This window comes from Rhinoderma darwinii, chromosome 1 (assembly GCF_050947455.1).
Source record: "Rhinoderma darwinii isolate aRhiDar2 chromosome 1, aRhiDar2.hap1, whole genome shotgun sequence".
NCBI lineage: Eukaryota > Metazoa > Chordata > Amphibia > Anura > Rhinodermatidae > Rhinoderma > Rhinoderma darwinii.
In genome coordinates this window covers 479148087-479164526 of record NC_134687.1, presented here as the reverse complement: position 1 = coordinate 479164526, position 16440 = coordinate 479148087, and the positions used below count along the sequence as shown (strand labels likewise).

Below are 16440 nucleotides of genomic sequence, written 5' to 3'. Positions count from 1 at the left end.
CTCTGCGGCCCTGCAGTGTGAGAGATCCGGGAATAGGGATATAAAAGAATATGGCGGAGGCATCACTTTCAGCTTCCTAGATTGGAACATTATACATTGCTTTACATGGTAGAAGTGGATCCTTGCTAGTGTATCTCTCGGCGCTTTTTCAGGAGCAGCTTTCGATTTAGGCACTCTGAGCCCAGTCTATAATGAAATCCATTTCCGAGAGAGAAGGTACAATGGCGAGAAAAAGGCCTTTGAGGAATGACCTGAATTTCTGATGGAGACACATCTTCAGGAATGCCTCTGATTTTAATATTATTCCGTCTGGACCTATGCTCCGCATCTGTGGCTTTGTTTTTAAGCCATTTGACCTCTTCTAGAGCATTATGCGCATCCACTAACTCATTGTGCGCTGTAGAAAAGTCCTCCATTTTGCACTCCAGACGGTCCGTGCGATCTCCTAAAGCATTAACATTAGATTGAAGCTTTCGATCCAGGGAGGATACACTGTGAGTAATGCCATTTTGGAGTAAAACTAGCATGTTTTTCAGGGTATCCACTCTAATGGGGTCAGTGGAAGAAGGAAAATGGTTGTCACATTGAGCGTCAACCATATCTGGAGATAGGAGACAATCTGATTGTAAACTTTTCTTATGAGCCGGGCCCTTACTTGTAGGCGAAGCTGTAGGAGATAGTGAAGATCTTCTTTTATGCCCATCTCCAGTATGCTCAAGTTTAAAAAGCGATTCTTCTAATTGAGCCATGTCAGATTTCTGAGGAGACCCCTGAGATGGAGAGACACAAACAGATGGTTGGGAGGGAGAAGGCGGCTGAGCCAAATTATCATCTGGCACCAGGTTAGGGTTCCCAAAATATTCCGTGAGCTTGCTGTGAGCTGCCTTGCTTTTCCTTTTAGTCATGCTGATGTGGACACTGAACACCAGACAACAGCAGGTAAGTATGCAATGTAGTAAAATCCAACCAGCAGATGTATACAGAAAGGTGTTCAGACCGCTGCTTGAGGAGTGTCACTGGGCCCCAATGAGCCTCAATATCCCTTCTGGGTAAATGCGAGGTCAGTGAAGAAGTCCCGTCTATTTCTGGTATGTGCAGGTGTTAACAGTGCGTATACGGCCGGGACCGCTGCATAAATTGACGCCGCCGCTTATCAGCCTTCCGTAACACTCAACAAATAATGGTATGAAAGTCAGTCAAGATGCCAAGGTAACTGTGGTAATATGGGCAATAAGTCATCCGGAGAGGTAGATCACTATCTGGCAAAGATTTTAGCCCCTGATGGCTGGCGATTACCTCACAATGCTGTCTCTCACACCTCGCGGTCAGTCCGGTCCCAGTTCCAAAACACCGCCTCCTCCAAGAGTGGGGGCCCTCCGTGCACACACAACGTGCCTGGCAAGGCACCTGAGCTATCGTGCAATTAAAGTAGTTAAAACAAGCAGTTAGTTACGCTGTGAGCCGCTGTAAGCAGATGATGTGGCGGGAGCAACTAGATCAAGCGGCCATTCTCTTCAGCCAAGCTCCGCCCCCTACACTTCTTATTTTTAGTCCCACTAGGGGACTTGAAGGTCCAACTGTTTTTGATGTTCTAATACATTGCACTACCTAATGTAGTGCAATGTATTAGAACTGTCCGTTGTTCACTGACCGCAAGCCGATCAAGCTCCACCTCTGGGCAGGGCCTAATCTGCTTCCGTAATGGCAGGCAGGAGGCCATTGCTAGGCCTCCTGTTGCCATAGTAGCAGTCGGCAGCCCTGCCATCACATGGCAGGGCTGCCGATTTGCTACAAACCACTAAGATGCAGCGATCTCGTTCGTTGCTGGGGTGCCGGTGGCTAAAAAACCCTCAGATGCTGCGATCTCTATGTAACCCCACATCTGAGCGGTTAATCGGCCGGATCGGAGGCTAGCTCTGGTCCTGGCCGTTACAGCAGGTTTCAGATCCTGAGCCCGCACGATTACTGCGACGTAATGGTACTCCGCTTTGCGGGAAGCCCTGCCTGACAGCGGATGTCAGGAAGGGGTTAAGGCTCAGAGCCCATTTTCCATATCTGAAATGTATCACTTTGTGGTAATGACTTTGGAATGCCTTTTATTAATCCAAACGATTCTGAGATTGTTTTCTTGTGACACATTGGGCTTTGTTAGTGGTAAAATTTGGTCAATACATTCAGTGTTTATTTGTGACATTTTTTTCAAAAATGTCTGTAAATTGATATTTTTCTGTTTTCTGAGTTTTAATGTATCTGTTTGTAAGGCAGATGGTAATACCACCCAAAATAGTTACTAATTAACATTTCCCATATGTCTACTTTATGTTGGCATAGTTATTTGAACATTCTTTGTTTTTTTTTCTAGGATGTTACAAGGCTTAGAACAAAAGAGAATTGCTTGTGGTATATTGTGAAGCCTTCCACCAAGATGAATTATGAATTCATCCCCTACTTAATATAACAATAGAATCACTGGAGTAGAACTAGAGATTTGCTAAAATATAACTTTTACTCCTATTTTATAAAAAAAAGTGTGCAATAGAAACACACCACATAAATTTGACATAAATGGATATTTCCTATTCGAGAGCGAATCTTTCAATGTAAACACTGATTTAAATGCCAGTTTGTGCAGATAATAAATATTTCAAAATATACATGCCCCAAAATATATCCATACAAGGGGATAAGTATTTCTCCCAGGGGGAGGATATTGGTGTGTATAGGGTTAAGGAACCCTCCTACCCGCTCCATGCTAAGCCTCCGACCGGGGACTGGGAAACCTCATTATCCTTTTTTTTAAATCTAGGCTATTAGTTTTGCTTTCTCCCGACGTGTTTCCTTATGGCCGGAATTCTTCAGGGGAGATAAGGCCAAATGGCCCCTTCTACTAGGGGCTCGAAGAAAAGAGTTGGAGCAATTTAAAAGTAAGTCTTCTGCAGTGGCAGAGATTCTCAGCAGGATCTGTTCCGTTCCAGCTGGAGTGAACGTTCCAGCTTGGATGACGTCAGACACCGAGACAGGTGTTCACTCCAGCTGGAACGGAATAGATCCTGCTGAGAATCTCTGCCACTGCAGAAGAATTACTTTTAAATTGCTCCAACTCTTTTCTCTTGAGCCCCTAGTTGAAGGGGCCATTTGGCCTGATCTCCCCTGAAGAATTCCGGCCATAAGGAAACACGTTGGGAGAAGGCAAAACTAATTGCCTAGATAAAAAGGATAATGAGGTTTCCCAGTCCCCGGTCGGAGGTTTAGCATGGACTCCACTAAACTACAGAGCGGGTAGGAGGGTTATTTAACCCTATACACACACCAATATCCTCCCCCTGGGAGAAACACTTATCCCCCTGTATGGATATATTTTGGAGCATGTATATTTTGAAATATTTATGATCTGCACAAACTGGCATTTAATCAGTGTTTAAATTGAAAGATTCTCTCTCTCTAATAGGGAATATCTATTTATGTCAAATTTGTGGTGTGTTTCTATTGCACACTTTTTATAAGATATTTTATAAGTTAGATTTTAGCAAATCTCTAGTCCTAATCCAGTGATTCTAAGGCTTAGAACATAAACAGCAATTTCTCATGTTTTCAAGAAAATTTCAAAAGCCGTTTTTTTAAGGTACCAGTTAAGTTCTGAAGTGGCTTTGAGGTTCCTATATATTAGAAACCCCCATAAAACACCACATATTAAAAACTGGACCCCTCAAAGTATTAAAAACCGCATTTAGAAAATGTCTTCACCCTTTAGGCGTTTCACAGGAATTCAAGCAAAGTGGAGGTGGAATTTGCAAATTTCATTTTTCTCCACAGAAATTCAATTTTATTCCAGTTTTTTTCTGCAACACAGAAGGTTTTACCAGAGAAATACAACTAAATATTTAAAGAGAAGCTTTCACCTCCCCAAACATGTGCAGCTGAGTGCAGCATGTTATAGGAAAGACTTCACAAACCCTGTCTCACATAAAATAATTTTTCTAACTCCCTCTGTTATTTACATATCGGTGCCATTATATTTGGCGCCCGATATGTAAATAAGCCCCATAACTGTCAATGGGGCGTTTCTAACTAACTAAAAGGCAAGGAGGCATGATGTCTTCGCTCTGACACTGTCCAATCAGCTGCGGACAGTGTCAGGGCGGCTTGCGTGTTTTCTCTCCCGTGAGAACACACACACAGACTTGGTGGTTGTGCTGCAGATAGCTTTGGCGTGCATGGCCGCTCGCGTGCACATTGACGCATGTAAGTGCTTCTCCTCGTCTCTGCTTCTCCTTCCGTGCTGGCGGGAGTGGTGACGTCTATGTGCGAGCGAACGGCCGTGCGCGCACGCTATCTGCAGCAGAACCACCAAGTCTGTGTGTGCTCACGGAAGGGAACACAGCACAAGCCGCCCTAACACTGTCCGCAGCTGATTGGACAGTGTCAGCGCGAAGACATCACGCCCCCTTGCCTTTTAGTTAGTTAGAAACGCCCCATTGACAGTTCAGGGGATTATTTACATATCGGGCACCAAATATAACGGCACCGATATGTAAATAACGGAGGGAGTTAGAAAAATTATTTTATGTGAGACAGGGTTTGTGAAGCCTTTCCTATAACATGCTGCACATGTTTGGGGAGGTGAAAGGTTCCCTTTAACGCCCAGATTCTGCAATTTTTAGGAATGTATCACATGTGACCCTAGTGTGCTAATGGACTGAAGCACCGGCCTCCGAAGCAAAGGAGCACCTAGTAGATTTTGGGGCCGCCTCTTCTTTTTTTTTTTTTTCATTAGAATATATTTTAGGCACCATGCCAAAACAAAGGAAACACCCCCCAAAAGAACCCATTTTAAAAAATAACACCTCAAGGAAATAATTTATAGGTGTTGTGACCATTTTGACTCCTACAGCTTTTTGTGCAGAACGTATTTAATTTGGGTTGTGGAATAAAAAAAAAAATTACATTTTTTTTTTCAATGTTTTTTTTGCTCAAATTTTTTTATTATCACAAGGCATGAAATAGCCAGTTTTGTCACGCAATTTCTCCTGAGTGCGGAAATAACCTATTTGTGGTGGTAAACTGACGTTTGGGTCTATGGGAGGGCTCAGAAGGGAAGGAGCGCTATGTTTTCTTTGGAGTCCAGATTTTGCTGGATTGGTTTTCCGGTGCCATGTCGCATTTGCAGAGCCCCAGAGGTATCAGAGCAATGGAAACCCACCAGAAGGGACCCCATTTTGGAAACTACACCCCTTAAGGTCTCATGCGCACGAACGTATTTTTTCCCTCCCGTAAATACTGGCGTAATTACGGGTCCGGTGTCACACGTATTCGACACGTATTGCACCAGTATTTACGGACCCGTGCCTGTAAATACGGGTCCGGTGTCACCCGTATTCCACCCGTATTTACGGGCACGTATTCTCTGCAAAATTGCACTGCACTAATCGGCAGCCCCTTCTCTCTATCAGTGCCCGGCCGTTGCCTTGGTGACGCGTCCCGCCCGACATCCCTGGATAACGCGCAGTCCATGTGACCGGTGCAGCCTGTGATTGGCCTGTGATTTGGCTGCAGCGGTCACATGGGCTGAAACGTCGGGCCGGATGTCAAGAGAGGGACGTGTCACCAAGGCAACGGCCGGGAGGTCGGACTGGAGGAAGAAGCAGGAAGTTCTCGGTAAGTATGAACGTCCCGTTTTTTTTAATTTTTTTTATACAGGTTGATGTATATTGTCCAGGGTGCAGAAACAGTTACTGCCGATCAGTTAACTTTATCAGCACCCTGGACAGTGACTACTGACGTCGCCTAGCAACGCTGCCGTAATGACGGGTGCACACACGTAGTCACCTGTCATTACGGGAGCTCCATAGACTTCTATGGGCTGCCCGTGCCATTATTACGGCCTGAAATAGGACATGTTCTATCTTTTTCAATGGCACGGGCACCTTCTCGTAAGCATACGGGGAGGTACCCGTGGCCAATAGAAGTCTATGGGCCCGTTATTTCGGGTTGTAATTACGACCCGTAATAACGGGAGTTTTTACGGTCGTGTGCATGAGGCCTAAGGCATTTATTAAGGGGTGCAGTGAGTATTTTGACCCAAAAGGTGTTTTTTACTAGAAAATAATGTGCACTGGATTTTCCACTGATATGCCATTTTAGTGCACAATGTTATACCCAGCTTGTGCCACTGAAGACAAATACCTTTTTTGTTAAGCGGGTTCTCCCGGGTATGGTGATGCCATATATGTGGATGTAAACTGCTGTTTGGGCACGCTGTAGGGCTCAGAAGGGAGGGAGCACCACTTGGATTTGCAGCACAGATTTTGCTTGGTAGTAGTTCTGTTTTGGAGTTTTACTGGTGTTTTTGTTTATAATGTAGGGGCATATGTAAGCTGTGCGGAGTACATCAGGGTATATGTAAGCTGTGCGGAGTACATCCGGGTATATGTAAGCTTTCGGAGTACATCAGGGTATATGTAAGCTGTGAGTAGTAAATCCGGTTATATGTAAACTGTACGGAGTACATCAGGGAAAAATAAGAGGGTATAATAATGGCGTAAATAATAATCTGCAGATATTTGGCCAATGTCGCACTGATAAATGGTGCCAGAATCTTCCCTCTTTTGGAACACAATCTGCACCTTTTGTCGCCTTATTTTTTCCACCGGAGCTGTGCGAGGGCTTATATTTTGCCCATAATGGGACAATATGTAGTTTTCATTGGTACCAATTAGGGGTACATGCAACTTTTTGATCAGCTTTTATTCTATGTTTTAAGAGGCGTGGTGACTAAAAAACAGCAATTTTACCATTGTTTCTTTTTTTTTTTTTTTTTTTTAACCGCGTTCACCGTGTGCTATAAATGACATTCACTTTATTTTGCGGGTCGATACGATTACGGTGATAACAAATGTATATAGTTTTATGGCGTTTGCACAATAAAAATCCTTTTTTTTTTTTTTTTTTTTTTTTAAATCATTAACTTTTTGTATTGCCATATTCTAAGAGCCATAACGTTTTTTTGTTGTTTCAATCAAGAAAGCTGTGTGAGGACTTGTTTTTTGCGTAACGAACTGTAGTTTTTGATTAGTACCATTTTTGGGTACATGCAACTTTTTGATTCGTATTTCATTTTGTTGAAGTGATCAAATATAGCGATTCTGGTAGGGTCTATTAAAAAAAAAAATACGGCGTTCACCGCGTGGGATAAAGTACTTTTATAGTTCAGGCCGTTACGGATGTGGCGATACTAATTAGGTAAAGAATAAGGGGGGATTTCACTTTTATTACTTTAAAACTCTTCTTTATTTTTACACATTTGTTTTAAACTTTTTTTTTTGTTTTGTCCCACTAGGGGACTTGAAGGCAGGAAGCCCTGATCACGATTCTAATACACTGCACTACATGCGTAGTGCAGTGTATTAGAGCTGTCATTTACTCACTGACAGCCAGCATAGTGGGTCCTGCCTTTGGAAGGACCTACTAGGCTTCTGTAGATGGGAGACCCGGAGGCCATTGTTACGCATTTGCGTCGCGGGACCGCCGATGGTGTTGTAACCCCTTAGAAGCCGTGATCGCTATTGAACGCATCTTCTAAGGGGTTTATCGGCAGAGACCACCGCGATCGGTCCGTGCAAACTGAGCTGTGATACCTGCTGTTTCCGACAGTGGGCTATCACAGCTCAAACACCCGCCGGGTAAAAATGGGGCTGTGCTAAATCAGGTCAGTACTATTACTGAGCTGAGCGGGAAGGATGCGCTCAGCCTGACGTAATAGTACTGAGCTGAGCATGAAGGAGTTAAAGGGGTTGTCCGGTTTCAGAAGATTACTATTATTTTTTTGTATAATTAAGTTACAGAATTTTCCTATATACTTTTCTACAGTATATTAATTCCTCATGGTTTTCAATATCTCTGCTTGTTGGTATTCCGTAGGAAAATTCATTAGTATTCAGTAGGAAAATTCATTGTTTACTTCTAGTGGATAAAATTCTGTCCATGGTCATGTGATGGACACACCTGTGCACGGCTCGTTACAGTATGTGTATCAGAACTTCTAACGATCCCAGCACCTATGTGTCCATCACATGACCATGGACAGATCTTATCCACTGGAAATAAACGATGAATGTTTGCCGAATAACAGCAAGCCGAGATCTTGAAAACCAGGAGGAATGGATACAGAAAGTATATTGGAAAATTTTATTTAATTATACAAAAAAAATAACAATCATTTGCTGAAACCAGACAAACCCTTTTTAACCTCAGGATAAGGTTATTTAGTGTTTTGTGATTTGCATCAATGCAGAGTTTTAATCCTTTTTAGACTTCATTATGGTGCAATTCAACCTGTTTTGTTTTTTTCCCTTCACCCATGACCGCACCAAGAGAGAGGATACGACTTGCAGGACCGGAAACCTACAGATAAAAAAGGTGGAGCCCCTCCTCACGCCTAACTGGTTTCCTGTCGGAGGAGACCTACAGGCCCTGGTGCGGCAGGGCGAAGAGAAAAACGTTACCTGGATATTTTCAAATACCTGATGGGTAGTTGCCTTCTAGGGAATCTTTTATTTACAGCTTCCGGTCGAGGCGGGTCTGGTGTGACTCGTTTCCTTGGGGCATGTCTACAGTCAACAGTAGCGGGACCAGAGGATCGGGTGGCAACCGGCACACTTCAGATTGGAAGGAAGAACGCCTGTGGTGCGCGTGCATTATTGATATAATCACTGTGTTTGCTTCCGATTGGAAGAGTGAGTGATTAGTTAGGTGTGTGCACGTTGAAGCGTGTGCATGCCGTGCTTGGTCAGTTGAAGGACGCTATTGCACTTCCAGTGGAAGTGGGTGTTAGAGTGTGGCGGAAGATTTAAAAACTGGCCTTCTCTATGCGCAGGATGTTTCGCTATTAAGACAGTCACCGAAGTGGTGGTGTTTAAGGAAGAAGTCTCGCCTGAAAGCTTGAAGGAAAGCATCATGGAAAAGGAGACGCAGCTGATGTTTCCATCCAAGCCACGGTAGTTCCTGCTATATTAAGGTTGTAATGAGTGCATTTGAAGTGTAGATTTACTTATTGTACTTTTATTTTATTTTTATTTACTTATTGTTTTTTTTATCTAGGAAAGGTCTAAAAAGGCATTGTCTAAAAATAAGAAATGTGCATTATGCAAGTTTGACTTTCTTCTTCATATGAGAAGTCATTATGTAAAGTTTGTATTGAAAAAACTTTTTCTGAGGGTTCCCCCACCTTATCCATATCCACTCCAAGTCCATGATTAAATCAGAAATAACGAGTTCCCTTAAGGGAAGGAACCACCATAAGAACACCCGAAGTACATCCTCAGGGAAGAGTGAGGTTACCCTAATATCCAGTTCAGAAGAGAAAGATAATGTATTTGAAAGTCGAGAATTATATAATGATTCTTCCTCGGATGAAGGCGAAGGTGGTCGTCAGAGGATGTGGACAAATTATTAAGAGCATTGAGATCCACTATAAAACTTAGATCTGTGCATGTCCTGTTTTAATGTCTACAAAGAGATGTTTCCCAGTACATGCAAATGTTCTGTCTCCTTAACCCCTTCCCGCACCTTGGCGTAAATGCACGTCCTGGTGTGCAGTAACTTCGCGCACCTGGGCGTGCAGTTACGTCCGCGCTTTAACAGTTAACCGCGGCGCTACACCGCAGCGGCGGTTAAGGGTATGTTCACACGAGGTCATTACGTCCGTAATTGACGGACGTATTTCGGCTGCAAGTGCCGGACCGAACACAGTGCAGGGAGCCGGGCTCCTAGCATCATACTTATGTACGACGCTAGGAGGGACTCGCTGCCGGACAACTGTCTCGAACTGAAAACATGATTACAGTACGGGACAGTTGTCCGGCAGGGACTCCTAGCGTCGTACATAACTATGATGCTAGGAGCCCGGCTCCCTGCAGTGTGTTCGGTCCGGTACTTGCGGCCGAAATACGTCCGTCAATTACGGACGTAATGACCTCGTGTGAACATACCCTAACTGTGCAGGGCGTCTGCCCTGCTCTCCCCGTTGCCGATCAGCGGCCTGTCGCCGCTGAAATCGGCAATTAGCCCCTTCGATGCGGTGGTCGATTGCGATCACCACATCGAAGAGGTTTACAGCGGATCGGCAGCCCCCCACATGCATTTGCGGGGGATGGCGATCCTTATGGCAACCAGAGGCCAGACAATGACCTCCGGGTTGCCATGTACGGAAGCCTCGGAGGAGCAGCCTCTGGCCGGTCCTCCGATGCTTCCTGTCAGTGTGACTGTTACATCACAATGACAATTAGAATACATTACACTACGTGTGTAGTGTAATGTGTTCCAGCAGCGATCAGAGCTGCAAGTCTAAGTGTCCCCTAGTGGGACAAGTAAAAAAAAATAATAAAAATGTTTTTAAAAAGTGTAAAAATAAAAGTTAGAAGTTACATAAACAAAGAATGCTTTTTTTCCTATAATAAGTCTTTTATTATAGGAAAAAAATTAACACGTTAAAAAAAGTACACATATTTGGTATCGCTGCGTTCGTAACGACCCTAACTATAAAACTGTAATATTATTTTTCCCGCACGGTGAACACCGCGAAAAAAATAAACAAAAAACAGTGCCCGAATCACAATTTTTTGGTTACCAACCCTCCCAAAATATACAATAAAAAGTGATCAAAAAGTCGCATGTACGCCAAAATGGTACGAATACAAACTACATCCCGTCCCGCAAAAAACAAGCCCTTACACCGCTTTTTTGACTGAAAAATAAAAAAGTTATCGCTCTCAGAATATGGTGACACAAAAAATTATTTATTTTATAAATAAGTGATTTTATTGCACAAATGCTGCAAAACATAAAAAAATTATATACATCTGGTATCGCCGTAATCGTATCGACCCTCAGAATAAAGTAAAATGGTCATTTATAGCCCAGGGTGAAGGCCATAAAAAACAAATAAAAAACATTGTCAGAATTGATGGTTTTTGGTCACCTGGCTTGCCAAAAAATGGAATAAAACGTGATCAAAAAAATATCTGGTACCCCAAAATGGTACCAATGAAAACTACAGATTGTCCCGCAAAGAATAAACCCTCACGCAGCTCCGGTGGTGAAAAAATTAAGTTCTGGCTCTCAGAATATGGCGATGCAAAATGTGCAGAGTGTCCAAAAGAAGATAAGATCGGACGCCATTTACAAGTGCGATAGCGGCCACATATCTGCAAATTATTATTTATTTACTGCATTATTATACCCTCTTATTATACCCTGATGTACCCTGCACAGGTAACATATGCCCCCACATTATAAACTGAAACACCAGTAAAACCCCAAACAGAACAACTACCAAGCTACATCTGCGCCCCAAAAGCCAAATGGCGTCCTTCCCTTCTGAGCCCTGCAGCGTGCCCAAACAGCAGTTTACGTCCACAGATATGGCATCGCCATACCCGGGAGAACCCGGTTAATATTTTATGAGGTATTTGTCTTCAGTGGCACAAACTGGGCATAACATATAGTGCACTAAAATGGCATATGAATGGAAAATTTTAATTTTCACTCCGCACCATGCGCTGCGCATTAACCCCTTCGCGCACCACAACATAGCATGTCGTAGTGTGGGGGGTGATGTATGGAGCGTCTCACGTGAAAAAGAATTTAAAACGGCAAAATCGCAGTTTTTTTGGTCACCTTGGCTCTACCTAAAAATTGAATAAAAAGTTGTATGTACCAAAAAATGGTACCAATAAAAACGAACGCTCGTCCCTCAATAAATAAGCCCTCACACCACTCTTGACTGAAAAATAAAAAAGTTGTGGCTCTTGGAACGCGGGGAGGAAAAAACTAAAAAGGAAAAGAAAGAAATGGATCAGTCCAGAAAGGGTTAATTACTTTCTAATGAAAAACCATTTATGACCACACGTGGGGTACAGCCGTACTGGGGAGAAATTGCTTTACAAATGTTGGGCAGCTTTTTTCCCCTTTATCCTTTGTGAAATTTAAAAAAATGCAACATTTTAGTGGAAATAATGTTGATATTCATTTTCACGGCCTAATTCTAATAAATCCTGCAAAAGACTTGTGGGGTCTAAATGTCCACAATATCCATAGATAGATTCTTTAAGTGGTGGGGTTTCCACTGTTTTGGCCTCTCAGGGGCTTTGCAAATGCGACATGGCACCCAAAAACCATTTCCGCTAAATTTGAGCTCCAAAAGCCAAATAGCGCTGCTTCCCTTCTAAGCCTTGCTGTGGGTCCAAACAGCAGTTTATTACCACATATGGCATATTTCCGTAATCGGGAGAAATTGTTTTACAAATGTTGGGGTGCTTTTTCTCCTTTATTCCTTGTAAAAATTAAAAATGGCTACCTTTTTTCAGAAAAAAAGTCGATTTTTACCTTTACAGAATAATTCCAATGAATTCAGCAAAACAACCCCTAGAAAAATTCCTTCATGAGTGTAGTTTCCAAAATGGGGTCACTTTCCGGGGGTTTCCACTATTTTGTTCCCTCCAGTGCATTTCAAACGCGACATGGCGCTGAAAACTATTCCAGCAAAATCAGAATTTCAAAATCCAAATGGTTCTCCTTCCCTTCTGAGTCCTGCTGTGGGTCCAAACAGCAGTTTATTACCACATATGGGGTATTGCTATAATCAGGAGAAATTGCTTTACATATGTTGGGGTGTTTTTTCTCTTTTATTACTTGAAAAAATTACAAATTTCTACGTTTTTTCAGAAAAAAAGTAGATTTTCATCTTCACAAACTAATTCAAATAAATTTAGCAAAAAAACTGTGGGTTCAAAATGCTAACTATACCCCTAGATAAATTCCCTGAGGGGTGTAGTTTCCAAAATGAGGTCACATTTGGGGGTCTTTATTGTTTTGGCCCCACAAGACCTCTTCAAACCTGACATGGTACCTAAAATATATGCTAAAAAAAAGGAGGCCCCAAAATCCACTAGGTGCTCCTTTGCTTCTGAGGCCTGTATTTCAGTAAAGTAGGACACTAGGGCCACATGTGGGGTATTTCTAAAAACTGCAGAATCTGGGCAATAAATAATAAGTTACATTTCTTGGGTAAAACCTTCTGTGGTACAGAAAAAAATGTATTACAAATGAATTTTGTAAAAAAAAAATGAAATTTGTAACTTTCACCTCTACTTTGCTTTAATTCCTGTGAAACGCCTAAAGTGTTAATACACTTTCTAAATGCTGTTTTGAATACTTTGAGGGGTGCAGTTTTCAAAATGGGGTGATTTATGGGGACTTTCCAATATATAAGGCCCTCAAAGCCACTTCAGAACTGAACTGGTCCTTTTGAAATTTTCTTGAAAATATGAGAAATCGCTGCTAAAGTTCTAAGTCTTGTAACGTCCTAGAAAAATAAAAGAATGTTCAAAAAACGATGCCAAACTAAAGTAGACATATGGGAAACGTTAACTAGTGACTATTTTGTGTGGTATTACTATCTGTTTTACAAGCAGATGCATTTAAATTTAGAAAAATGCTAATTTTTGCACATTTTCTACAAATCTTGGTGTTTTTTTACAAATAAATATTGAATTTATCAACCAAATTTTTTCACTAACCTAAAGTACAATATGTCACGAGAAAACAATCTCAGAATCGCTTGGATAGGTAAAAGCATTCCGAAGTTATTACCACATAAAGTGACACATGTCAGATTTGAAAAATCGGCTTCGTCCTGAAGGCCAAAGCAGGCTCAGTCCTGAAGGGGTTAAAAAAAGAATAGAAAAAAAAGACACCGGATTTGTCCTAAAAAGGTAAAACTAAAAAAAATCCTTTTGAGGAGGTAGTTTGTTGCGATTGGGATAGAGCCCTTAAAATTGATGTTGCAATTTCCAAAGTTTCTAGGAAAACTGCCTTACCCTTCGACATGGGACTGCATAAACATCCATTAAACAAAAAGCAGGAAGTTTCTTAAAAAGAGCCTGGGAGTTAGCAGCAGTTAAACCCAACATTGTGGCTACCTGCACTGCTAGGGCCCCTATTATTGGGCTTGATTTGCTGGAATCTCCGCTTAAGAGTAAATGCTCAAGAGTTTAGATTCTGGCTTCTCTGCCCGCCATACGAAAAGCAGCTGATTTTCTGTCAGAAGCTTTGGTGGACGCAGTCAGATTAACTGCTCATACTGCTTCCTTCTAGAATTCCGTTTGTAGAGCTTTAGGCTGGGTTCACACGACCTATTTTCAGACGTATTGGAGGCGTTTTACGCCTCGAATTACGTCTGAAAAAACGCCTCCAATTCGTCGGCAAACATCTGCCCGTTACTTTCAATGGGTCTTACGATGTACTGTTCCGACGACCTGTCATTTTACGCGTCGCTGTCAAAAGACGGCGCGTAAAATAACAGCCTCGTCAAAAGAAGTGCAGGACACTTCTTGGGACGTAATTGGAGCCGTTTTTCATTGCGTATTATAGGCACGTACGATTCATCAAATCAGGAAGTTATCAGGATCCTACAGACCTACTGGGGGATCCTCAGGACAGATCCAGATGTAGGGGACCTTGTAGGCAACAGACCATCAGTTACCTATAGGAGGGGTAGGAATATCAGGGATCGTATAGTCCATAGTCATATGTTGTCCATTCGCCCTACCACTTGGCTTTCACATAACATTAAGGGTACATTTAGATGTGGGTCCTGCAGAGCTTGCGAATCAATTTCTTGTAGCAAGAATTTCAATAGCCACACGACTGGTCGGACATATGAAAATAGATCCTTCATCAACTGCAAAACTAGGGGCATCGTGTACCTGATCTCATGTGTATGCGGACTGCAGTATATTGGCAAGACAATTAGAGAATTCAGGAGACGAATAAGGGATCATATAGGCGACATTCGCCGCAATGTGGACACTTCAGTGGCCCGACATGTTTGGGAAAAACATGGCGGTGATACCCACGTCATCAAATTCCAGGGGATTGAACAGATTAGGCCATCTGCCAGGGGGGGCAATTGGGACAAAAGGATTCTGCAAAAAGAGGCCCAATGGATTTTCCGCATGCATACCATGAAACCGGCGGGTCTCAATGAACAGATATCGTTCAACTGTTTCCTCTGAATGGGTCATATGTCACCTGGGGCCGGAGTGAATCTTATGTCACACCCTGCCCATGTTCAATTGCCCCATTGCCAGTCTAACGCTTGAATCCCTATAGTATGGCTTGCATTTTTAGGGAGGTTGGAGCGGTCCCTTAGTGTGTAATGTATTGCTATACATTCCCCCTTTCCCTCTGTTCACAATACGGCGATCGAGTGCACATTGTCAACTGCACTCCGGGATTGCGGAGTCTCCCATTACAGGATGACACACACAGTGATCGAATGTGCCACAGTGTGGGCTCAGGATCGCTGTGTTCTTCTCTGGTTACTCTTCCTAGCTGCAACATCCTAGGCCAGTGGGTTACGGCCGCCTGGTAATCCCTGGTTACTAGGGACGCTCTTGTTCCTCCCCCCCTGCAGTGACAGCGAGCGCCCGGGGGCCGGCCCTGCTCTGGCCGCCCAGCCTCGCGGGGATTGGCTGCCCGGCCGCCGCGTCACTCCAGGGAGGGAGGGGCTAGTACTACATATGTCCGGCATCTCACTCGGCTCGTGTTCGACCAGCTGACTAGTGTCGTACACGAGCCGGGTGAATGATCTGAGACACGCAATAGGTGTCTCCCGGCCATATCACATAATCAAATATTAGATGTGTTGTTATCGCATCAGTGTGACCCCTGATGAATCACCGTGAATATCAGCGGTGAGGAAACGCGTAGGGACACGTGTTAGTGGCACGGATTGACCAGGTGTTATATCATAATACAGACAGGGGGAAGTGTTGCTTGGCAGCAAATGGTGCTAACAACAGTTTTTCTATCGCTCCTCCATCTGTCTGGTGTACCGTGCTTACGCCTTCTTAGTACCTTTGGCTACTTAGCCCAATTTTAGTAAGATTTTCTACAATAAAAATCGAATTTTAATCGTTCATATAGGCAGTGATACCGTTTTTCATTGACTTCAATGAAGAACAGTTCCAAATTACGTCCGTAAAAGACACTGCGAATAACGCGTGTATGAGCAATTTATTTAATAAATACAAGAGATTCAAGATGGAAAAAGATAGATCGTAAATCTTTTATACCCTTAGGGTATGTTCACACGAGGACTTCCATAACGGCTGAAATTACGGGGATGTTTCAGCCTGAAAACATCCCCGTAATTTCAGCCGTAACGGCATGTGCAGGCGCTTGAACGCCGCGTCAATTACGGACGTAATTGGCGCTGCTATTCATTGGAGTCCATGAATAACGGCTGCAATTACGGCCAAAGAAGTGACAGGTCACTTCTTTGAAGCGGGCGTCTATTTACGCGCCGTCATTTGACAGCGGCGCGTAAATTACGCCTCGTGTGAACAGACAAACGTCTGCCCATTGCTTTCAATGGGCAGA

At 43.1% G+C, this 16440-nt stretch overlaps 1 protein-coding gene across 2 annotated transcripts in view; it reads left to right on the top strand.

Moving 5' to 3' along the window:
- The window catches only part of B3GNT4 (UDP-GlcNAc:betaGal beta-1,3-N-acetylglucosaminyltransferase 4), a 78359-nt gene that overhangs the window by 38244 nt on the left and 23675 nt on the right, over positions 1 to 16440 (top strand). Inside the window, exon 2 of one of the 2 annotated variants that reach the window (XR_012881621.1) lies at positions 8873 to 9029. The exons of the other annotated variant lie outside the window; for it this stretch is intronic. The gene's annotated coding sequence lies outside the window, so the exon portion shown is untranslated. Of the gene's footprint in view, positions 1 to 8872; positions 9030 to 16440 lie in introns of those variants that run through there. 2 annotated transcript variants of the gene reach the window in all.